Source organism: Tenrec ecaudatus, chromosome 7 (genome assembly GCF_050624435.1).
Source record: "Tenrec ecaudatus isolate mTenEca1 chromosome 7, mTenEca1.hap1, whole genome shotgun sequence".
Lineage (NCBI taxonomy): Eukaryota > Metazoa > Chordata > Mammalia > Afrosoricida > Tenrecidae > Tenrec > Tenrec ecaudatus.
In genome coordinates this window covers 36,668,106-36,694,666 of record NC_134536.1, presented here as the reverse complement: position 1 = coordinate 36,694,666, position 26,561 = coordinate 36,668,106, and the positions used below count along the sequence as shown (strand labels likewise).

At 40.8% G+C, this 26,561-nt stretch overlaps 1 non-coding gene across 1 annotated transcript; it reads left to right on the top strand.

Moving 5' to 3' along the window:
- Positions 1–21,910: 21,910 nt before the first annotated feature.
- On the top strand, positions 21,911–22,040 carry LOC142454028 (small nucleolar RNA SNORA31). Its single transcript, XR_012785566.1, has one exon. It is a non-coding gene; the product is annotated as a small nucleolar RNA SNORA31 (small nucleolar RNA).
- Positions 22,041–26,561: the final 4,521 nt, after the last annotated feature.

Here is a 26,561-nt window from a genome sequence, read left to right as displayed (position 1 = left end):
CCTACACACACCCACATAAAAACTAGACAAAAAGTCAAATTGGCAAAAAGGGAAAACAAATGATAAAATGTTAACATCTAGCCTAACTATAGCTGCGCTAATTCAGTGTTTGATGCATTCTCCCTGACGGCCGGGCTGTTCACATGCCTGGTCAGTGGTCTGAGGGAATTCATTGGGGGCCTTCATCACGATGCGGCCCCTTTAAGTCAGTGGTCCTCAGCCGTCCTCGTGCCGGACTCCTTTCATACAGTTCCTCATGTTGTGGTGACTACCCAATCCTAAAATTATTTTCGTTGCTACTTCATAACTGGAATTTTGCTACTGTTATGAATCATAATGTAAATATGTGATATGCAGGATGTATTTTCATTCTTATAGATTGAACATAATTAAAGCATAGTGATTAATCACAAAACAATATGTAATTATATATTGTGAAATATTTATGTGTTTTCTGATGGTCTTAGGTGGCCCCTGTGAAAGGGCAGTTTGACCTGCAAAGGGGTCATGACCCACAGGTTGAGAACCACTGCTTTACATGGATTGGGCGCTTTCATCGCCATCCATAGCCTTCTGTATACCAGGTGCTCAGAATTTAAACTCTAATATGATTCCCTCTCTGATACTGGATTTTATTATTCACAAGCCTTTGTGCACACCGTTTATTGTGCTTCTTCCATGGGGGCTTAGCTGACCTCTCACTTAGATAGCTGCTTATTTTAGTCCTCAAAAACTATTCTTTCTGTTAGCTGCCAAGCCTGTGATCTTGATGGCAGTTCTAAATTGCCTACAGAGACCAGCTTTTAAATATCTGTAGCCATTAATTATATCCTAAGTCCACACCACCACTTACATATGGGAAGAAATTTCTTAGACAGGGTTCTCTAGAGAAATAAAACCAAATTGCTAATAATTTTACACATATATTTATACTGATAGATTGATATATAACGCAAGAAATGAACAGTTAAATTATATGCATATAGTTAGATTTATAATACAAGAAATGAACAGTTAGATTATAAAGCAGTACAAATGGCTCAAGGCAACTCACTCCCATGAGAGAGTTGTGAGACACTGGCAGTCCTTCAAGTCTTGAGGGCCGCCAGGTAGTGCTCTGTCGAGAGATCCAGGCTATCCTGGCACAGGCAGCAAACAGCAAGGCAGGTCACCAACAGTCAGCCACGTCACCGACAGTCAGTCCCCAACTCCAGAGGTGTACATTCCAATTCTCTGGAGAAGCAGGTCTTAAAGGGGCCTCAAATTACAACAACACAGTCCATAGGTTAGGTGTCCCACAGGTAGAGTAGCTTGCAAATTGAGGTACAGAACAAGCAAGGCATCCACACACTGATCCAGTGAACAAAGAGCGAGAGACAAGAAAGGTGAGGCTCACAGAGCCATTTACCTCTCCGCCATACAATCAATCCCACATGTGTTTATCGGCCAGGCTGGCACAATAAACTAACGTCCTCAGTCATTAAAGATTCTTGAAGAATTATACTCAATGAACATTAATAGATATTTAGAAAATGTTTATTTATGAGAGCAGAGCTCCCAGGTATCCCAACGTTAAAATGGGGAGAAGGGTTTAGGACACACTTAGGAATTGAGGAGAGTGATAGTTAGGTTTTATGTCAACTTGATCAGGCCAGGATTCACCTATGATAGGATTTAACAAAATGTGTTCAACCCCACGATTGAATCTTCTGTGAATTAGCCAAACAGTTATGGGAAGAATATGGTAGAGTACCACCTCCTTCATCTGGTCCCAGTCTTGATACAATTAAGAGAGTTTCCATTCAGGGTGCGGTCTACGCTTAGTATAGATGGACACTGCATAGAAGCCAACTCACTTCCACTGCTGGATCCGTATTCTGCATCTGGTGTGTCCACCTCCATATCGTCTGCCAATTCCAGAAGCCATAAGTGAGCTGCCAACCTTAGATTTGTTCGGCTGACTTCGGATTCATTTCACTTGCCATCCACCAGCCTATGGCCTTCTTGCTTTATAGTCCTACTTCCTGTTTATCAGAGCCAGAGCCTGCAACTACAGGATTCAGACCATCTAACGTCTGACCTGTGGACTTGAACAAGACTGGATTTATCCACTTCTATAACGGTGTGAATTGGTATAAATGTTTCTTGGTTATTCTTAGGAAGAGGAGTTAGTCTTAGGAGAACCAAAAGCAGATATATTCAAGGTATGCTGAACTTTTAAGAAAAGTAGTCAAGGTAAAATAAATCAAGTGAATATCAATTATTTTCCAGTATATTGGAAGTGAGAACCATAAATAAAATCCTTAGAAAGGATGACAAATTTGTGAAGAATATGTGCAAGAAATAGCATTCAGCTTTTAAAGATACACAGGCTTTCTTCTTATAGCTCAGGAACCAGAAAACTATCTGGGATGGGCTAAAGAAGTACATAGTTTAAGCCTTAGGGATCATATGTTCTGTGCACCCTCAACCCTGCCATGATGGCATAAAAGCAGCCAGAAACAACGGGTGAACAAAGGGATGTTCCTGAGTTCCTATAAAGGTTTATTTCTAAAACAAGAATTTATCAATTTTAAATATAAATGATTTAAGAGTCGTGATTGGATTGTATACTTCCAATAAAAGTGAAAAATGGAAATTCAGAGTCATTTTCCTTCTCTCAACTCTGTTAAAATTAAAGAAGACAAGCCCACATGGAAGATGCATATCAGTCTGTGTGATCATGAGGTGTTGATGGGATCAGGTATCGAAAAATCCAAAACAAAAAATTATATTGATGTGAATGAGGGGGCTTGGAGCAGAGACCCAAAGCCCATCTGTAGACAATTGTACATCCCCCCACAGAAGGGTTACAAGGAAGGGACAATTCAGCCAGAGTACAGTATAGCACCAACATGACACACATAATTCCTCTAGTTCCTGAATGCTTCCTCCCCATTACTACCATGACCTATTCTACCTGACAAATCCAGCTAGACCAGAGTTGTGTTAGTCCAGGTAAACAAATTCATAAACACACAAAGGTGTATGAAAGAGACCTTTATATACAAGAGCAGTTGAATATTGAGAATCTATCTCAGTCCAGTCCAGATCAAATCCATAAGTCCAATATTAGCCTATACGTCTGATACCAATCAATAAAGTCCTCTTCAGACTCACAAAACACATACAATGATGATGAATGCAGGAAAATCACAGGTCAGGGGGTGGGAAGTCTTTTGGATACAATAGCGTTGTAAGCATCTCAGCACTGGCAGGGTTCACCCTGTTGCTTCTCTAGCTCTGAGGCTCTGACTGCCATCAGCCTGTCTTCATGTGGCTGGTCAACAAGAATGTCTTACAGGGATTGAGCAATTTATCTCCTTAGCACCTGATTGACAGACTAAACTCCACCCCTTCACTCTTAATATTCAAATTGACCACAGATTATGTAACAATCACAGACCACCCTTGTCAATTTGACACTTTCACACAACTCTTTAGCCATACCAAATTTTTAACAAAACAATATTAAAATCATATCTGTACCTCACAGGATAAAACTACAATGCATTCAATTCCATATGTGCCACCCTCATTTAAACATAACAGTCTGTAAGTGAACAAAGCAAAAATATCCTCTGCCTAACCAACTGCTAAACCTGAGTCTAGCACTAACTTTAACCCTAACACTAACCACAATCCCAAAGTCTATCCCTAACCCTAAGTCTAGCACTAACCCTATCCCTAAACCTAAGTCTAGCACTAACCCTAATCCTAACACTAACACTAAAACTAACCCTAAGCCTAATCCTACATTTAGCACCTAAGTCCCCACCTATGACAGTTTGTAAGCCAGTCACTTCATGCCTTTATCTGCCCTATTTTGGGTATTCAATTTCTATCTGGTCCACTTACATCAACCTGGTGCTCTGAGGAGACAATCATATTCTTGGATGTGAAAAATCTTCATCCAGTTGGAACTTTGTGAACTCCACATCCATAAGCAAGGTCAAATCAGGACAAGCCACCCATAAGCCAGCACCGTATGCACCAGTTCACAGGCTCAAATATCTTCTCTTCATCTGGTCGGGTTCTGGCCAGCTCAATGTGGGCTCCCTTACTTAGCCTCACCAGGGTGTCCATTGGTCGCCTCACCTTTAGACCACGGGCCCCATCACAGATTCTCAAGAACCCTAGCCCCCTTGTGTGAGGTCACAAACGTCAGACCAGTCAACCTGCTCTCATCTTCTCCTCCAGGTCCCATAAACTATGGTCCACGGGTGTCAGTGACCAGATTCAATCTGCTCTTTATTGCTTCATTTCTCCCACTTCCACTCAACAAGTGGATCAAGGTGGTCCTAGAGCAGAGAGTTTCTTCAGGATTCCATATTTTTCCAGCTTCTGACAAAAAAAACTACTAGTTCAAAGTTCAAAATTCCAAAGAGTTCCTTTTTACTTTAATCTGTCAACAATACCCTAGGCAGGTCTCTTGCAAATATCCTGAGTACTCCAGAGCACTGAGTGGGGCTTATCTTTTCAGAGCCTTCTTGGCAGGCATGTCCTAAACCCGTTTAAAGATTCAAATTTTAATGGCTCAAAGCAAGTGGGCTTGCAAGCTCTCTATTTTCATATTTCTCAATAATCATTTCTATCAATCATTATAATCAACAATAATAAGCAGATGAAATCAGTATAAACAAAGTATAATCAGATTGTAAACTCAATTCTTATTTAGCTTATCTAAATCCTTACGTAAACTATTCTATTGATACAAACTATGGAATTAGGGCTCGGAGAGCATTGCCTCAGATGAGGGTCAGGTCTTCAGCCCTGTTGACCTCAGTCAGTCATTTTCTCCAACCAGCATGGTCTGAGAAATTCAAGAGGAGATGTCTACCCCCGAGCTCAAAGTATGCATTAACAACATTCATTTTTGCCATTTCACACAGGAATAACCAAAGACTACAACCAAACAAAATCATCAAAACTTTAACTTCCCATATTCTTTCCAGAAAACAACCCAGTAAACTGCATGGAAATGCCTGACTTCTGGCTAGCCAAAGAAGAGACACTACCGTGAGGGAGAGGTCAAACAAACACCCATTCTCCATCTTTCGGATTTGTTTTTCTAGTACCCCACTCCCAAATGTACCATAAGACACACATTGATACAGAGAAGAGCTCTCCACACATGGAATTCAGAACAAGTAAAACCCTCAGGAACAGTGGGAGAAGTGATCTCATGAGGGTAGGGTGGGTGGTGGGATTGGGAAGGGGAAGAAAGGAGGAACCCATCACAAGGGTAGATATAGAGCTCAGCCCCAAGGGGAATGAAGAACAGAAATGTGGGTGAAGGGAGATAACAAACAGAGTAGGACACAAAATAACAACGATAATATATAACTGATAAGGATTCACTAGGGGGGGGGTGGGAGAGGGAGGGGAAAAAAGAGCAGCTAATATCAAGGGCTGAAGCAGAAAGAAAATGTGGTGGAAATGTTGATGGAAGCATATGTACAAGTGTGCTCAATACAATTGAATGATGGATTGTCATAAGATTGGTAAGAGCCCACCAACAAAATGATTAATAAAAAATAATAATAATACCCCAAAATATAATAAATATAGAGATGACAAGTAGACGTGCCAAGAAATGCCACTTGGAAAGGAAAAGGAAACATCATTTATTTGATTGAGGTAAGACTAAGGAACAAAGGTACCAGGTTTCATACTTGCATTTCACTTTTATCTTCAGCCTTTCATCTACACTCTGATTTGGCTGGGCTTTTTTGACTGACAAAAAGGAAACAACTTTATCTTAGCAGACCTAAGCCAGACAAGTTGGAAATGACTGGTTATCACTTGATATCTCAGGCTTAAAAGGAATTCGCTTACATGGAGGCCCTTTTATTTTCTTATGGTTGCTGGTTTTAATAACAAAGCTGGCAAACACTGTGTTAGCTGTTTCCCCTTTACCTCTCCCTTTCTTCTCCCTACTCGAATTTCAGAGTCCGTCTTTTCAGGGGTACAGGATGAAAGTTCCAAGTGAGCTATGGTCCTGACCAGAGACATGTATCATTAAGCCAACCAGAGAGCGTCAATGCATGTTGAAGGGATGCATTGGAAAATGAAATTTGGGGCAGTGTGATGAAGTGAAATGACTTAGCAGGGTCCTTCTTTCCCTTGTCTTTGTAGCTCCCACTAACTGACTGGGTGGAAAAACGCAAATACGCTATAGAGAACTCTAATATGGGATTGACAGTTGTGCTGCTCTACTTGGAATAAAGTAAACCATCTTAGAAGCAGGAAAGAGGGAATGTCCTGTCCATCAAGAAGAGCCAAGAGCAAAACATATCCTCAGAGATGGCAGCCGGAGAGCAGCGCAGCGCCGAGGCCGTGAGACCATGTGATGGGCTTCCCAGCACCTGAGCAAGTAAAGCTCAGGATCTCAAAGGGGGTGCCCTTTGGCATTTTCAAGCACTGGGTAACACTCAGATATGGCAGAGGTCAAGGAGCCACGTGGTTGAGAAGTTGAGGTCCAGAAAGAAAACTGCGTGCCAGCATGGCTGAAAATAAACACTACAAACAAGGAGCTTCACTATTAACATCTCTGATATTGACTTGTCATCTGTTAACTTCCCCAAGAACCCCCATAACTGTGCATTGTCTGTAACTTCCATGTGACCACAGCAATGGATTTTTGATCCAGCAGAGAAGTAGAATGTTGTGAGAGGAGTGATTGGTCTCAGCACAGGGTATATAATGTTGGAGGTGAGGACTTTCCCGACTGCTGCGTCACAGGAATGCTATGTGGAGTTGGATTTCCCTGTCCCCTTGCGTAGCAGTTGTCTCCTATGTCATTTCCCCTGGCAGCTGGGTAAAATACCTTGGAATAAAAGATGTGGCTTTAAGTTCAACTGCATACTCAATGTAAAAGAAGGCAGGATGCCTGAAATTTTCCAGACTGAGTACTTCCAAAGGAGCCCTACAAAGAGCATTTGACTGTTAGCCAAAAGGTTGGTAGTTCAAACCCACTAGTGGCTCAAAAGGAGGAAAGATGTAGCAGTCTGCTTCTATAAAGAAATGTCACCTTGGAAACCCTGTATGGCAGTTCTATTCTGCCCACAGGGGTGATTCTGAGCCAGAATCAACTCAACAGCAATTGGTTTGGGAACATTTCCTAGTGGGGTTGTGGGACATGCATATGGTCAGTTGAGCAGCTCCATTTCAATGTGTAAGAAAGAGAACACAAAAAACTACCACAGTCTCTGTGTTAGGCTATGTTGTCTAGAAAACAAAACCAGTGACATTCATATTTGAATAAGAAATAACTTTGTATCAAGAAGTAATTTTATATCAAGAAGGCATTCCAACCCAGTTCAAAGCTGAATCTGATGCTAGCCTGAGCCTGCTTCAGACTCCTGTTGCTGCAGGTGAATGACACGGGAAGATGAAGTGCTGAAGCAGGACAATCACCGCCCAGTCAGTGCAGAGTCCATGGATGCAAGTTTGATGAGAATGTGGCAGGATGCCAGCAGCTCTCAGGAGGGCTCTCAGTACCCCCGGTCTGCATTGGGAGACCCCTGGAGAAAGCCGCAGAATCCCACAAGCGGGTGGGGAAAAGGGCTGGAGACAGAAAAGTTGCCACTATCGTTATTACAAAAAGGCTGCCCTCCAAGGGGCATCACCAGTCAGCCACCTGATTGGCAGGCTGGACTTCGACCCCCACTCCATCTTGGCATAAAATCTAACCACCACAGTCTCTTTAAATGTATTTACTGTAAAGGCAGGTTCCACTTATTTTAAATACGGTAAAGGGACCTTGTGCAGCAGATTTACCTAATGCTGTATATCGTTTGATCTCCCACTGCTGCTTCCATGAGCATCGATTGTGGATTATACTCCAGTTTCTCCGATTATTGGTTTGACATACAGATTGAATAAGTATGGTGAGAAGATACAACTCTGACACACACCTTTCCTGATTTTAAACCGTGCAATATTCCCTTGTTCTGTTCACACACCTGCCGCTTGATCTACATGAACACAATCAAGTGTTCTGGAATTCCCATTCTTCTCAAGGCTATCCATAATTGGTTTTTGGTTTTTTTAATGATCCATACAGTCAAATGCATTTGCATCGTCAATAAAACACAAGTAAACATCTTTCTGGTATTTTTGCTTTCAGTCAAAGTCCATCTGATACTAGCAATGATATCCCTTCTTCCATATCTTACTGTGAATCTGGCCAGAATCTCTGACATCTTCCTGTCAAAATACTGCTCCAAGCATTGTTGAATGATCTTCAGCAAATGTTTACTTGCATGTAAAATCAATGATACTATTCCACAATTTCCTCCTTCTCTGAGGTCACCTTTCTTTGGAATGGGCACACATAGGGAGGTTTTCTAGACTACTGGCCATTCCAGATTTCATGCTCTTTCCTTCCAACGCTCCATCAGCAGGATGATACATTTCAGTTGGTATTCTCTCAACTCCTTGAACCTTGTTTTGGTTAATGTCTTCAGTGTAGCTTGGATTTCTTCCACCATTGGTCCTTGCTCGTTTTCAAACTCGACCCGGTTGAATGCCGGTTGAATTCTTTCTGGCACAGTGACTCCGCATCTTTTTTCCATCCTTTTTTTAATACCTTCTGCATCATTCAATATTTTTCTCATAGAATCTTTCTATATTGCCACCTGAGGCTTGAAGTTTTTTCTAGTCCTTTCCGTTTAAGATAAACTGAGCGCGTTCTGCCTTTTTTTGTTTTCTTAGTCTAGGTCTGGGCACATGTCTTAGGATATTTGACATTGTCTTCTCACACTAACCTTTGATATTTTCTATTCAGCTCTTTGACTCATCATTTCTTCTCTTGGCCGCAGGGGCTCTATGATGAAGAGCAAGTTTCAGATTCACTGTTAACGTCCACTTTGATCTTTCCTTTATTCCTGCCTTTTTAGTGATCTTTCACTTTCTTCATGGGTGATGCTCTTGCTGTCCTCCCACAGATCATCAGATCTTCCTTCATTAATGTCCACTGCATCAAATCTGTCCGTGAAATGTTCTCAAAGTTCAGGGGGGATATACTCAAAGTCTTCTTTTGGCTCTCATAAACTTGTTCTAATTTTCTTTAGCTTTAACCTGAACTTACATGTGAGCGACTGATGGTCTGCTCCACAGTAATCTCCTGCCCTGGTTTTAGCCGCTGACATTGAGTGGCATGTTCTCCTCCCATAACGATAGTCCATTGAGTTTCTGTGGACACCATATGGAGAAGGCCATGTGTGCAACTGCCATGTCTGTTGTTGAAAAAAGTATTTTGATTTTTAAAAGTCGTTGCTATTACAAAGTCCATCATGCAATCTCCAATTTTGTTTCCATCACCAAAGCCACATTTTCCAACTACTGCTCCTTCTGCTTTGTTTCCACCTTTTTCATTCTAATCACTAAGAATTAGAAATGCATCCTAATATGATGTCTGCTCAATTTCAGACTGCAGACATTGGGAGAATTCAGCTTATTACTTATCACCAGCTTTAGTGGTTTGTGCACCAATTTGAATACTTATTGTATTGACTGGATTTCCATGTACTCACTTAACTATGTTTACAGACACAGCACTGCACTTTAAGATCGATGTGAGGTGCCCTTTTTGACAATGAATGCAATGCCATTCATTGTCATTGCTGACATAGCAAACCATATGACTATCTGATTCACAATGACTCGTATCAATCCATTTCAGTTCACTAATGTCTAGCATATCAATCTTTATGTGTTCCATTTCAGTGTTGATGACTTCCAGTTTTCCTGCATTCATACTTCTTACATTGCAAGTGCCAATTACGAATAGGTGTTTCTTCTCATTTTGAGTCATGCCCCATCGACAAACGGAGGTCCCAAAGGCTTTACTCCATCCACACTATTATGGTTGGCTCTAATTTGAGCTCTTCCTCAGTCTTATTTTGAGGCCTTTGGACCAAAGGGACTGAGCTTCTGGTTCTATATCTGACAATGTTCAGCTGCTACTCATACGATTCTCAGTGGCTGATTTCTAAGAAGTAGATAGCCTACTCCTTCTTTGTAGTCTGCTCATAGTCTGGACGCTCTGCTGAAATCGGTTCTTTCGGGGTGACCCTGGGGTATTTGCAAACCAGTGACGTAGCTCCAGCATCGCAGCAGCACATGTCACCACAGTCTGACAAACTGACAGGCACAATCACCTGTGAAAGCCCTGTATTGTTCTATCACTCAATCCTCATGCCAACTCTGAAATAGTGGAAACATCATTCCCATGCTAACTGAAAAGAGTATGCCCCAAACTCACTGCCATCGAGTCAATTCTAACTTAGATTGACCCTGGAGGACAAAGTAGCACTGTCCCTATGGGTTTCCAAGATTATTACGGTTTACAGGACTATAGAGCCTCTTCTTTCTCCCACGGAGTACCTGATGGTTTCAATCTACTGACCTTGTGGTTAGAAGCTAAAATAATAATGATCTGGTTTCCCAGTGGCAAAGCCAGCAATCGGACAGTGATTTCTCTGTAGCCATCACATATAAGAGAATTAAATAGCGCCTAGGTTTTCAGCTTATGCATTTCAGGAGTGTTCTTGTTTTCTGTTGGAGTCTGAGGTTTCTCTAAGAATTTACACAGCACTTTGTTCATGTCTCGCTAAACGTTTCCCTGATGCCTGCACTGTACTCAAACGCGCCTGTAGAGGGCAGCCTTCTACAAATTTCATAAGGTGTTTTCTTTTTCCTTCGTGGTTCTTCTCTCCTCCCGGCGGTTCCGGAAGGGTGGACCCAGCAGGAACCAACAACATTCGTTTCACTTTTCCCAACTCCTAGAAATGAGAGGAAGATTGAACGAGTAAGAAAACCGATTTCAGCTTTAAATTTAATCTGATTAGTTCGGGCTGACGTTCGTGTTTTGCTTTACTTACTTACTTGTTTGTTTGTTTGTTTGTTTAGATGAATGCCGCACAGGCTTTACTCCATCTACCACATTAAAGTGAACTCTCCTTTGAGGAGGCAGCTCTTCCGGACTCGTGTGATTGTCTTTCAAACAGGGCGGCTCATCTTCCAGCACAATCAGACAATCTCCTGTTGCTATTCATAAGGTCTTCGCCGCCAAGGTGCCTGATTTTAACATTGGCAAAGCGGGACACCATTGATAATACTCAAATCCTGGCGAAATAGCCACATGACAGCCGAAAACCGTATACCCTAGCTTGTCGTGCATTCTTTCCAAAAAAAGCGGGACTTTTTTTAAAACACCGCGGGACGCGGGAAACATTGGTCAAAATCGGAACGTCTGGTCACCTTCCATCAAATCCTCCTTTCCAATCTGCCTTACGCTGGAACTCCACGGACACACATCCACCGCAGGCGGCCGGGTGGTATTGTCCAATACTGGTGGTGTAGCTTTCCGCGTCAGAGCAGCACAAATCCACCACCACCGTGTGAATGCCCAGAGTATGAATAGAGGAAATGCTGATGTCGAAATGAAACGAAAGATTGATTTCCTAGGCATTGAGTGAGCTGCTTTGGACTGGCTCTGACCACTTTGAATCAGACAAGCACGTAGTCTACACTGCCTGAAATGACAAGTTAAAGAAAACTAGCACCACGTTCATCATAAAAAGAATGCCTTTGCCCAAAGATCATACAAGTTGTGGGATGACATCAAGGACATCAGACCTGAAAATTTTTAGAGTTCATTAAAAATATAGGTTAAAAAAAGAAAAGATGAAAATAGAGGTCAGAACAGAAAAAAGGTTGATGTAAAGGACATAAACAAAAGATTTTAAAGGGTGCATTAAAAATATATATATATAGTATTATATGTATAAAGTATTTTAATGAAATGTGCAAACACCTGCAGTTAGAAAACTAACTATACTTATTCAGCCTATATGTTGAGCAAGTAATTTTAGGAAGCTGGATAGTATGAAGAACGATACATCAAGATTTGAGGGAGGTGCATTTGAATTATATTGTTTATTAAAAATTTATATGCCACAGATAAGCAAAGAATTTTGATCAACAATGGGCCACTCTTCAGTCAGTCTGTCATATATTGGCCTGCACGTTTCCAAAATTCAGAAGATGTTCTTGAACTCTAGCAAGAAGAGAATTTCAAATTAAAACAATGATATCACCTCACACCGACACATTTTTTAAAATACAATAAAAAAGAAACTGATAAATACTGGCAAGGATATGGGGAAACAGAAACGCTTTTATAGTGCTGATGGGACTTTAGAATTGCCAGCCACTATGGAAATCAGGATAACGCTTCCTTAAACCAGTGCAGATACCTTCTGAACCAGCCATCTCTGCGCTGGGCATACACCCTGAAGAAATCAAGAGTACAACATCAACAGACATGTGCACACCTGTGTTTACAACAGAAATGTCCACAAGAGCAAAAACATGGAAACAGAGGAATGGATAAACAAACTTTGGTACATTCATACTATGTAATTTTATTCACCAATGAAAAATAATGATGTCTTTTAAATGTCACAACCATAGGTGAAACTAGAGAACATTATGCTTACCAAACTCCATCTTACAATGACAAATATTTAATATCGTCATTCTAACACAGAAAAACAAAGAATAAATGTGCTTATGCAGCAAAAGACAAGACATGGACTACATAGAAGGCCAGGGACAGGGGTGGGAACAGAGAGAGTGGAGGGGTTGGAGAGTGGAGAAAAAAATGGAGGATTTAATATTATTCTTAATTTCTTTTGTCGAGATGTGCTGTGTAATAGGTATGTATGTTTGTGTTTCTTTAGAAAAATGAAACACATAAAAGAAAAAAACCACCAGATTCCTTTTCCCTCAAACGAAATGTTTGAGTGGCTTAAAAAAAAAAGAATAAGGAGACGAAAAGTAAAATTGAAATGGACTTGAAGTCTCTCATGACAAGCAAGCTCATCTCAGACAAACAAAAATTATTAGATACTAAGTTGGGGTGAAATGTAAACCCCCCACCACCACCTAACTTTCAATTAAAAATTTTTTTTAATATCAGAGAAGACTTAGCATCAACTCACATCAGTTTTTCAAGATGGGGGAGAGGGCGAAGACCATTCCGTTTCTGCCATACCACATTGTGCTGAGATCCCCTCAAATCAACAGACACTCCCACAAGAGTGATAAGCAAGCCTTACTGCAAATTCAAGATAAGATGGGGGAAGAGGTGTGTATATCTCAGAGAAAGCAATTACATTACTGTTGGTGGGTAAACTGAAAGGAGCAACCACCCATTGGGAAAAATTGCTTAATAATACATACATAGAGCACAAGGGGAGAATAGACCCAGTACTGTGTTCCTCATTGACAATTTTTAAATCTAGTTTCTGTGCAGTCCATGGTGATCCAGGCTGTGTGCAGAAACTACGACACTAAACTACTGCCCTTTCAAAATGCACAACATCCTTCATAGGCCATACCAGAGGTATTGAATATGGAAACCCCACTAAGTGACCTGGGATTAACCTCAAACTCACCTATAGCAGAGTTGTGGAAATGACATGTTCCCTTGGACTCAGAGCTGAAACACCCTACTGTAAGGAGCGACAGATGGCTGCTATTCCATCCGTAGGGAACTGGCAATTGCTGGACTTTGGTTTGGATCCTTTGCTGTGAGGGTGGCCTGGGACTGCTGCATGTTCACAATTGCAATGTCCTCTTGGCTTCTTATGACTTTTAAATTATCTTGAAACCATGGTTCTGCCTTTGTGCATGAGAGTTATTGAAAATTTTGCCCTATCCCTAACCTCTTTGTTGTATAAACAGTGTCCAGTCACTTAAGAACTTAATCTATATCAATTAATAATTCATGTATTGCAGTTGGAAGCTAACCTATATTTATAAAATTTTCTTTTCTAAACAGTATTTTAAATGTTATACTATTGGCTAAATTAATGACAATATCAATAGAATTAACATGTGTCCTACAGGCATGGTTTACAATGTTCTCTATCATAGAATGTTAAGTCTCTAAAATGAACCAGAGACATATCAAAACCATTGATATATGAATGGATTTCGGGCTCACTTAATTCTAGCCCAAATCTAAGAGCAATTAGTTCTTATGACATGGCCCTCCTTGATGCTCACCCTCATGAAGAGATCACTGAAGACCTGGGTGCTAGAGCACAGTGTGGTGAAGAGACCAGGTGGTGCCTGGCTATCAGAAAGAATGACAACTGGGGCTTTAAAGTTTTGTCTTCAAGCGAGCAGCCAACCAGGTGAGGTGTCAAGTAGGCCCAACTGGAAAAATCCCACAAGCCTGAGTGACCCAAGAAGCCCAGCAAATCCAGAGGGGACTATATCAGAGCTTAAATTGTGAACACCCAGTTTGCAGGAGGCTATGAATCTCAGTGAAAGCTCAAAGTCAATTTGCAGGGACCCATGTGAATTAAGTCTCCAGTGAATTCCCTCTGACCACAGTTAAAGGATGTGAATAAACTTGCTACTGGATAGCATTGTAAAGTAGATTATGGCAGATGTGATTAGGTTAAAATGTAACACATTATGATTTAATCTTCCTTTTGATCTATTTTAAAGTGTTCTGGTGTTTAATATTTTCTGCTTTCTTCTTGATTGAGGATTTTCTATGTTTTGTCTGGTAATTGTTCTTGAGGTTTTTTGTTTTTCTTGTATGATTTTGTAGGACTATCTTGTGTTGTATGATTTTCTGCAAGATAGGTAGGTCTATAGAAACAGTAACTGGAGAGGGGCATGGCAGGAGAGGGTTTGGAGGGGGGAGGAAGAGCAACCAAGAATGTATATGACAAGAAAATGTTCTGAAATTGATCATCATGATGATCACACAAAGCTTCTTAATATGACTGAAAACTTAAACTGCATGAATATGTGAAGTACATGCCAATAAGACTATATTTTTATAATTATAAAATTAAAAATAGGAACACTTTGGATTTTTATACTTAGCTGGTAACTCTTTTTCCTAGTGTATGGTTTTGATATTTTACTGCTTTTGTGATTTCAATAAATAAGTCGTGTAGGACCGGTATTGTGTACTAAATCTTGCATTTGCACTTCTAAAAACAATCTGTCTTGGAAGACGCACAGCCTGGGTTCTCCTTAGAAGAGAGGATGGTGAGACTTCCTCTCATCTATTTTGAGCGTGTTGTCAGGAGAGTCCAGTCTCTGGAAAAACGCATCATGCTTAATAAGGTAAAGGGTCTGCATCAAAGAGGAAGATGCTCATCAAGACAGATTAGTGACACCATGGCTGGAAAAAGGAGATTTAAAAAATTGTGAGGAAATCATAGGACTGGACTATGTTTTGTTCTGTGGTACATAGATAGGTCACTGTGAGTTAGCCAACTCAATGACGCCACAAAACAACATGGACAAGGATGGAGAGACTACGTTAGACATTATCAAGAGGAAGTGGTCCCTGGAGCAGGACACCCTGTTTCCTAAAGCAGAGGTCAGGATAAAAGATCCTCAGTTCACACATGCCGATGATGGTGAGGATGACACAGGACCACACAGCGTGTCTATTCTGTTGTGTATAGGGCCACTGAGAGTGAGAACCAATGGCATGGCACTAACCGTAACAACAACCGTAACTTACCTGCGGGCACTGTCAGGTAAGTTTTAAACTGCTCATGACAAGGTTGGAAGTTCAAACCCACCAATTGCTTTATGGACGAATGATGAGGCAATTTGTTCCCATAAAGATTTACAGCTTTGAAAACTGTACACTGTTACAAATAAAATTAGACCAGATGGTGGTAGGTCGAGTTGAGGGTTGGGGGGTTGGGGATGGTTTAAAGACAATAAGGAACAGCAGTGGAATTAGATGCTAGACATGTCTTACCTCAGAATTCTAACTACCCATTTTCGTAGGAATCCTGGTGGGAGAGTAGGTTTCAAGTTCAACAGCCACTAAATGCAAGGTCAGTAGTTTGAATCCAACATCCACTCCACAGAAGAATGGTTACACTCTCTGAATCCCACGGGAGCAATTCTACTCTGTCCAATAGGGTCATTACATGTTGGAGCGACTCACTGGGTGTGAATTTGGTTTGGAATCACTACCAAAAATTTGGAAAACATTCATACAGATAGTTTTCTCTTCTAATTATCTGACTTTGCCAATAAGAGTTTTCAATTTTTTAAATAGAAAAAAATGAGATTATTATCTCAAGAGCACTTTACTCAACCTGCACCATTGATAAGCAAGGAAATCATAATTACATGCTTGACAAATAAGATCATTCCATATTGAGCGATTTCAAAATATTTATTAATTTCATTACCATATATTTTATCAGCAAATCAGGTAATTTTAATACATGTCAGCTAAAATTAAACTTCATGTATGTACGTTAAAAGTATTCTCACACTTTTAAAGATTTATTTTCTTTCTATAATAGTTTTATAATGTAGGTCTATCAGGTTCCTAGTAGGAGGTCCACATGATGGCAAACCTGTTTGTTCAATTTTAATCATATTGCAACAGCAAATAAACCCTCGGTTAATTGTGTCTGATAAAGAAAGATGAGGTTTTATTATAGACAGGATAAAAAAAACAGCTGCTTCACAACCAATTTTACTTAAATCAATATCAGGATTTGTTATAGTAGCACTTTGTGACACTAATATTCTCGCAGCTCAACTCAAAGTTTGTGCAGTCACCCTGTCCTCAAAGCCCTTGACCAAACAGCAACTATCAGATAATTAACACCAGATGCACAGATGGCTTAGGCTGCGCCAGGGGTTGTACTTTTCTAAAACACATGTAGTTAAAACATTTGGTTACTAGTAGCAGAGACATTGTTGTTGCAAACCCACCAGCTGCTCTGAGGAGGACAGGCTTGGCAGCTTACTTCTGTAAAGATCTGCAGCCTCGAAACCCGATGGGACTGTTCTGCTTTGCCCCTGGGATAGCTTTGCCCCTGGGGTAGATTTGCCCCCTGGGGTAGCTGTGAGTTGGAATCAACTTGACGACAGTGAGTTTCAAAAATTTTTTTCTCTATTATTGCTACATTGCAATTTATGCAGAGAAGAGTTTTGCTCTTGTTTCTGTGTCTAGTCCACCACACACACTGCTTTCAAGATAGAAAAATTGAAAGTGCTAACTCTCTTGCTATCACACTTTCATTGTTCCCTTTCCACTTACCTCCCAAGTCTGAACATGTTCTGTTCTTTATATTGACGTGCTTCTCCCAGCTTCTTAAGGAACAACATTTGTCTGCAGGCTATGTCAGCAGACGTGAGCTAATCTCGCTCTGAGTTCCAGGACGGGTATTTGTTTTCCTCTGGATTGTGTGCTTCCGCTTTAGCCCTCAATCTGTAGCCAATCACATTCTGCAGTTATCAAAGCTGCATGATGGATTATGAAGAATGTGAGATATCTATGTTACAAAGGTGAATGGGACAATTGAATTCCACCTTTAATAATCAGTCGACAGCAGATCCGTGTTCAGCACTTCAATCAAATAGATGAATATTTCAAACCAAACTCACCACCACCAGTCAACTCTGACTCATAGTGACCCCCGGGAAAGAGTAGAACTGCCCTGTGGATTTCTGAGACTGTAGAGTGGAATGCCCCTTCTTTCTCCATAGTTTCAAACTGCTAACCCTAAGGTTAGCAGCTGGCTTGTAACATACTATGCTACCAAGCTCTGTAGATTAATATTAAGTCTCCCCAAACTAAAATTAAGTGGCATGTAGAAGAATATTAGCAACCAACTCTTTCCTTTCATTGGAGAGACCTGGGTTTGATTCGAGGCCAATGTGCACATGAAGCTCATTGTGAGAGGAGGCTCATATATTTTTATGATGTCGAATATATTTTTCTAGGGCTTTTGACAACTGGCAATCAACTTCTGGAAATCAGCCAATGAAAACTCTATGGATCAGGACACTGATCCTGCTGTGCATGGTGGGGCAAAGAGGAGGGAGGGTGTGATTTAACAAAAGCTAATAATAACAGGTTAACAATAACAAAGACTGATAGCTAAATCATTGGTCATAAAGTTAGAAGATTTCAAATATTTAGTTTGGGACATCTGGTATATTGTAAGTTATAAAAGTTTAACATGACACACACTGCAATGCAAAATGAAAATTAAAAGCTTATGAGCTTGTGGCAAAGAGAAAAATAAGATCATGTACATAACATGTTGCATAAACTACACTACATTTTCTGGGCAAAAAGATACAGATGAAATTGACCAGATACAAGGAAAGTATGAACTTGATGCCCACCTTGTCCTTCAGGGAGCTGGTGGTATTGGTTGGCAAGGTACTAAGCATTGGTCTCACCACGAGGAAGGTGGTCAGGATGCAAACAGTATAATGATACCACAGGTTGGGAAATAATGAGATGATCAATAGCTCTGACGACTCGCGGCGAACAATCATTTATTGAGCAATATCTACAGCTGAGCACTCAAACACAGAGAGCATTATGAGGGTGGTTCTATTGTGCAGAGGATTGGTAGGAGCCTTCACAACTACAAAGTTAAAGAAAAAAGTCCCGGTGGCACAGAGGTTAAGTTCTCAGCTGCTAACACAAAGTTCCACAGTGGAGCCCAGCAGCCACTCCACAGGAGAAAGATGCGGCAGTCTGCTTCCATAAAGATTAGGCTTGGAAATGTTATGGGGCAGTTCTTTGTCCTGCATGGTCTGTGAGGTAAAGTTGACTTGATGATAATTATGGGTTTGGGTTTAAATTTGCGGTAGCTATTGTTAAAACTCACGGACATTTACGAATATCTGCCCTTTCCTGTACATAGAGGGAATTGGCTACTACGCTATCTTCCAGATAGGGAGTGCTAACTCCCTGAAGAAAGAGGTCATACTTGGTAAAGCAGAAGGTCACTGAAAAAGGGTAGGCCCTTCATGAGATGGATTGGCACAGTGGCTTCAACAACAAAACACTGCTGGTCCTCTGCCACGCTTCATGATCACAAGCGTTGTGTTTTATGGTGATGGCGAGTCGTGGAAACGGACTCAATGGCATCTAAACACCAGCTAATTCACATATCTTCAACCTCGTAACTAGCTTTGGATAGGAAAATGTGCATTGAAGTAGCGAATATTGTTCCGGATGGAAATATTCAAGAGACAATGTGCAATTTCTCCATATCATTTTATCACACTCCCAAGATACGGAGCATAAGTTGGCAAGGTAAAAAGTCTGGAAGCCCGAAGAAGAATAGATGTATTTGGTGAAAACTAGTGAAAGTAGCCCAGACTGGCGGAAGAACAAACAAATCTGTCTTGGAAGAAGTACAGACGGAGCACATGTTAGAAGTAGGGATGCTGAGACTTCATAGAGTATTTTGGACACGCTATCAGGAGAGACCAGTCCTTGGTAGAGCACACCATGCTTGTAAAGTAAATGTCAGTGCAGACGAGGAAGGCTATTGACCAGATGAACTGACCCACGGGTCGCAGCCCAGCCTCTCACCACACCACCACCAGGGCCACTGGCGCAGATGTTAGGGAAGACAACAGTTCCTTGCATGTCTGTAATGCCATCTGCAGAAAGACATAAATAAGAGACAGACACAGCCTCTCGGGTTCTGTGACAGAATGCCTCGAGATGAACAATCTACAGTGAGAAATGCTCCTGCTTGCCTTAAACCGCAGGCTCACAACACAGTCAATATGTTTGTTTGTTTGTTTGTTTGTTTAAAGAAGGAAAATATCCAAATGATCGCACAGCTCCAACATGCTCCTGCAGGATACCATGGTCCCTTCGCCCTAATATCCAGGGCCATCAGACTGGCTCCCCACCAGCTCCAAGGGCTAACCATTGTTACCCATCCTCAGCAGCACCTTAGCACCTGGCATGTGCATTCAGCTGTCCATGTGTATTGACCTCTACAAAACCTGTTGTGTTCCTTTTGAGATTGTCAAATATGTGTATTATTGCATATATTATAATCACGTCTTTTTGAGTGCCTACAAAATATCAAGTACTCTCTCATACATAAGTAGTCCTACACGACCTGTACAGAGACAATTCACTAAGGATGACGTTCGAATGGCTTTTAAACACTGAGAAAATGGTCCCGTTTACTAGTCATCTGGGAAATGTAAGTCAAAACAACCATGAGGTATCGCCTAACACCCATAACATTAGCCAAATTTTTAAAATCTGAGAACAACAAATGCTGGAGAGGGGTGTGGTGAGACTGGAACCCTTATCCACTGCTGGTGGTCTTATAGATACGTATAAGTACTATGGAAAGTGATGTGGCAATACCTAAAACATGACCATTGACATACCATAGCTTATACCGAAAGGGAACAGGGAGCAGATCACAAATGGGCCTTTGCACCCCCTTGTTCATTGCAGTACAGTTCAAAATAGGTCAGGAAGTCCTTATGCTGAGCAAAATTAGTCAAGCACGAGAGGACACATCCACTGTATCCATCCACAGCTGTAGAATCAAGCAGCAAAATGGGCACAAGACCAGGCTTATAGGGCACCCAGCCTATTGACTGGAGGGGATGGGGTGGGGGCCAGGCAGCTTGGCAGGGAGCCTGACGGGTACCAACAAACCATATACCATCCACTCCAGGGAAGTAGTTTGATTAGATAAGCTTTTAGAAACACTAGGCCAGAGGGCGCCTCGTGTCAGCGGGGGTCAAACGGTCAAGGGACGGGAAAGGGAGGTGTGCAGCGTGAGAATGACATGTGCACCTTTGATGAGGTCCCCCAGACTGGTAGACAGCCCCATCAAAGGGAGGAAGTATATGGATGGAACAGCAACACCGGAGAAGGGAAATGGGGCAAGCATGCCCGGGAGAACACACTGGCACATCTGTTGGTAGGAAAAGAGGGGGGGGCCTGGCTTCTAACTCTGGGGAAGTATGACTGAAAATGCTTTGGGGGCCATTAGGTGGGAAGGGCCTTTGGTGGCATACATCAGATGGACCAAATTGATTCGGGCATCTGAATGCCTCCTGGGGACTCAGGCTGGGTGTGGTGGTGCACTGGGACACTGAATCCTGGATCTTCAAGGTACACAGAAAGCTCCGAAGGCTGCACCATGGAGAGCCCACATGGAAATTCCACTGGGTGAATTGGACTCTTCCCTCAGATGTACCTAGAACTTGAGGGCTTAAGCCAGAAAATACAAGGTGTTGAGGAAGCAGAAGACAGCTGTATCAATGTTGGAGAACTGTTAATAGGCAAACAAATAAGGTCTTGCTACATCAATCCCCTATATTGTATTAAAATATGTATTATTCTGGAAAACCTGGGTGATGATTCTGATGTATTTCATTTCTGTTGCTCATATCAGCGTATATCTCTGATGTGCTATGGAGTGGGGGGGTCACCTTCTTGAAGTTGTGAAATAAGTTTTTCTGCTTTTCAGTAAATGAAACCCAGGATTGATGAACCGATAGAGATAACAATTAGAACAAGGGAGGGAATTCAGGGAGGGGCCATTAAAAGGGAGATGATTTCAAGGTGTCCAGGAAGAAATGGGATTTTGGGGAACGGAAGCAATGGCACACTTCTACTTGATGAGAATGAATGATACAGTGACATGACATTTGGGTCAAATCCCAAGTAAGAATAAATTGAAAGAGCAAACAAACAAAAAGTAGCCTTATGAAGCAAGCATCCTATTATTTTCATTTTAAAAGGATAAAATTGAGGCACAGAGAGATTAAGTGATATACTCAAGGTCGCCTAGGTTTAAGTGGTGGCGTTGGAATAAAACATCAAGTTACTGCCCCATATATGCTGTACTCTCTTTCATTTTGCTAAACTTTATCATATGTACATATTATTCTGGATAAACTAGGGTATTACAAAGTAGCACATGATACCCAAGTCTCCTGCTCCAAGCCATGACATTTTCAATCACCTCATGTGCATGTAAAAGTTGGACATTGAGAGCATCCTCTGATAGACCTGGGACAATTGACCGTTGTTCTGGTTTGCACTAGGATGCGAAAGAATACAAAGTCCCTGCACTTTCTGTCTGTCTTTGTGACGGGTCCAGAGCATATGAGGGATTACACAGCAAAAAAAAAAAAAAGTTGGACATTGAATAAGGAAGACTAAAGATGTGATACATTTGAATTATGTAGCGGAGAAGAACATTAAAAACATATTGGCATCAATGTGGACAACATCAACTTGGACAGCACCATACTATCATTACCCATAAAAGTATATATCTTAACTATAATAATCCTCTTCCCTGCCATGACTTGTTATTGTTAGGTGCCTTCAAGTTGGTTCGGTGACCTCATATACAACAGGGGAAAAAACACTGGCCAGTCCTGCAACATTCTCACAATTTCCTGATTTTAAAGCATGTAGTATTACCATATTCTGTTCACACAACTGTGTCTTTATCCATGGACAAATTATGCATGAACACAATGACGTGTTCTGGAATTTCCATTCTTCTCAAGATTATCTATAGTTTGTCAGGGGCCACATAGGAAAATGTCTTTCTATAGTCAACAAAACACAAGTAAACATCTTTTTGGTATTCTCTGTTTTCAATCAAGATTCATGTGACATCAGCAATGATATCCCTTGTTCCATGTCCTCTTCTGAATTCAGCCTGAACCTCTGGTAGTTCCCTGTCACAGTATTGCTGCAAATATTGTCAGGCGACCATCAGCAAAATTTTACTTGGATATGACATCAATGATATTGTTCTATAGTTTAAGCATTCTCTAGGGCTTGGGATTTGGCACAAATATGGGTCTCTTCCAGTCAGTTGGCCAAGTACTCCCAATTTCCTGACCGAGAGGAATGAGTATTTCCAGTGCTTCATCAGTTTGTTAAAACATTTCAAATGATATTCCATTAATTCCTGGGGCCTTATTTGTAGCCAGTGTTTCCAGTGCAGATTGGACATCTGTCAGTACCATTGGTTCTAGCTCATATGATACCTCCTGAAATGGTAGACTGTCCACCAGTCCTTTTAGGCACAGTGACTCTGTATTCTTTCCATCATCTCTCTCTTTAAAAAAACAAAACAAAACGTTTGGGGGCTCTAAGATCTCTTATCACAATCCATAAATCCATCCAGTGTGTCGAACACATTTGCACATATACCTCCATCATCATTTTCAAAGCATTCTCTTCCTACTTGAGCCCCTGATATCAGCTCCCCATTTCTTCCCCCTCCCTCCCGCGGCCTTCCTCCATCATTCAATATTTTGCCCATAAAATCTTCCAAGATTTCAACTCAAGGCTTGAAATTGTTTTTGGTTTAAGATATACTGAGTGTGCTCTTCCCTTTTGACTTTATTGCCATATATACTCGTGTATAAGCCGAGTTTTTCAGCACAGTTTTAATTCAGTTTTTGTGGTAAAATTAGGTTCCTTTGCTGATATTCAGGTTGGCTTATACTTGAGTATATACGGTAATTCTAGATATTTATAGTTCTCATTATAATGTTTGGCTTCATCTTCTTGCGCTGCCCTTTGAAATGTTCTATTCTGCTCTTTGACTTCATCATTTCTTCCATTTTTTCTCTCTCTTTTTTGATTATAAGAAAGTTTTAAAATTCTTTTTTTAAATTTTTTAAACATTTTATTAGGGACTCATACAACTCTTATCACAATCCATACATACATCAATTGTGTAAAGCACATCTGTACATTCTTTGCCCTAATCATTTTCAAAGCATTTGCTCTCCACTTAAGCCCCTTACATCAGGTCCTCTTTTTTCCCCTCCCTCCCCGCTCTCCCCTTCCTTCCTCATGAATGCTTCATAATTTATAAATTATTATTTTGTCATATCTTGCCCTGTCTGATGGCTCCCTTCACCCCCTTTTCTGCTGTCCATCCCCACAGGGAGGAGGTCACATGTAGATCCTTGTAATCAGTTCCCTCTTTCCAAACCACTCTCCCTCCACCCTCCCAGTATCACCACTCACACCCCTAGTCCTGAAGGGATCTCACTTCCATTTTCTTTAGCAAGTTTCAGAGTCTCTTCTGACATCCACTTTGATCTTTTCTTTCTTTCCTGTCTGGACTTGTTTTATTCTTCAGCTTTATTCTAAACTTATATACGAGCAATTGATGATCTGCTCCACAGAGAGTCCATGGTTTGGGTTTAGCTGCTGATACTGAGCTTCCCTGTTGCCTCCTTCCACAGTTGTAGTCAGTTTGGTTTCTGTGTATTCCATCGTGAGAAGTCCATGTGTGAGATTGACTTTTGTGCAGTTGAAAAGGGTACTTGTTATGAAGATCTTTGGTTTTACAAAAATCTATCATTCAATCTCTTACTTCATTTATATCACCAAATCCGTATTTTCCAACTGTTGTTTGTTCCTCTTTGTATCCAACTTTTGCATTTCAATTGCTAATAATTGTCAATGCATGTTGATTGTATATTTGATAAATTTCAGACCAAAAACATTGGCAGAATTCTTCAATTTCTTCCTCACTAGTTTTTGCATTTAAAAAAAAAGGTAGATTTTTTTTTTTAAAGCTACACTTGAACACAGGCCTTTCATAAAAGTATGTTGTTTGATTGGGCCTCCACTCAAGTACTCCCTCAATGCAAGAATACTTTGTTCTATTAAACTGGCATTCTATGATGCTCATCTTCCCAACACAATTGCTGAAGACAAATGGGTGCATAAGCAAATGTGGTGAAGAAAGCTGATGGTGCCCGGCTATCAAAAGCTATAGCATCTGGGGTCTTAAAGGCTTGAAGGTAAACAAGTGACCATCTAGCTCAAAAGCAAAAAAGCCCACATTGAAGAAGCATACCAGCCTGTGCGATCACGAGGTGTTGAAGGGATCTGGTATCAGGGATCATCAAAACCAAAAATCATATCATTGTGAATGAGCAGGGGGGTGCAGAGTGGAGACCCAAAGGCCATTTGTAGGCCACTGGACATCCCCTTACAGATGGGTCTCGGGGAAGAGACCAGCCAGTCAGGGTGCGATGTAGCTATGATGAAACATACAACTTTCTTCTAGTTCCTAAATGCTTCCTCCCTCCCCACTATCATGATCCGAATTCTACCTTACAAATCTGGCTAGACAAGAGGATGTACACTGGTACAGATAGGAACTGGAAACACAGGGAATCCAGGGTGGATGATTCCTTCAGGATCAGTGGTGTGAGTGGCGATACTGGGAGGGTGGAGGGAGCGTGGGTTGGAAAGGGGGAACTGATTACAAGGATATGCATGTGACCTCCTCCCTGGGGGATGGGCAACAGAAAAGTGGGTAAAGGGAGATGTCAGACAGTGCAAGATATGACAAAATAATAATTTATAAATTATGAAGGATTCATGAGGGAGGGGGAGGGAAAATGAGGAACTGATGCCAGGGGCTTAGGTGGAGAGCACATGTTTTGAGAATGATAAAGACAATGAATGCACAAATGTGCTTTACACAATTGATGTATGTATGGATTGTGATAGAAGTTGTATGAGCTTCTAATAAAATGATTTTTAAAGTAAGTTGTTTGTATCACATTAACACCACAAAAGTTTTCTATAGAAGAAATAAGAAGGTTTTAAAGGCGCATCAAAAATAGCATAAAATAAGCATCCACAAATATTAAGAAAATATCTAGAGCAGCAGTTCTCAACCTGTGGGTCACAACCTCTTTGGTGGATCAAATGATCCTTTTTACGGGGGTCACCTAAGACCATTGGAAAACACTTATTTCTGAGGCTCTTATGAACTGAGACACCGCTCCTCTATCCCCAAGCGGCTCTACCCACATGCAGATATGCCCACATAAGAGTACCTGGCTTAAAGATTGTTACCCATGCTATACCATGCTTTGAGACAAAATTTCCTTAATTTGTAGTTAGAAATAAATATTTCACAATATACAATTACATATTGATTTGTATTAATCACTATGCTTTAATTATGTTCAATTTGTAACAATGAAAATACATCCTGCATATCATATACTTACATTACAATTCACAACAGCAGCAAAATTACAGTTATGAAGTAACAATGAATATAATTTTATGGTTGGGGATCACCACAACATGAGGAACAGTATTAAAGGGTAGTGGTCTTAGGAAGGTTGAGAACCACTGATCTAGAGCAAGGTGGATAATGTGAATCCCCCCTGACCAAAGACCAGGGATGTAAACATCATGTAAAATGCATTGGAAAGTGAATTTTCGCACATAGAGTTAGGTTAAAATTAAACACCTTATCATTTGATCTCCCTTTTGAACCATTTTACATTTGTTTGCATTTTCATGATCTTCTATTTCTTTTTGATTGAGGTGTTTCTGTTTTACTTTATTATTGTTATTAGAATTAAATTTTTTGTTAATGTTTTTCTGTGTATAAACTCAAAGGTAGGTAAATCTATAGAGAAAGTAATTGGATTAATGGTTCTTTGAGGGTACAGCAGGGAAAGTTAGCAGGAAATGGGGAACGAATAATGATAAGGGCAAGAATGAAGAAAATGTTTTGTGTCTGTTTTTTTTAAAAAGAGAAATAAACAGGTTACAATTGATTTTCTTCTTGTAGTCACATTTTATTATAATAGCGAACATATATGAAGTGCTTTTCAGTAATCAGAGA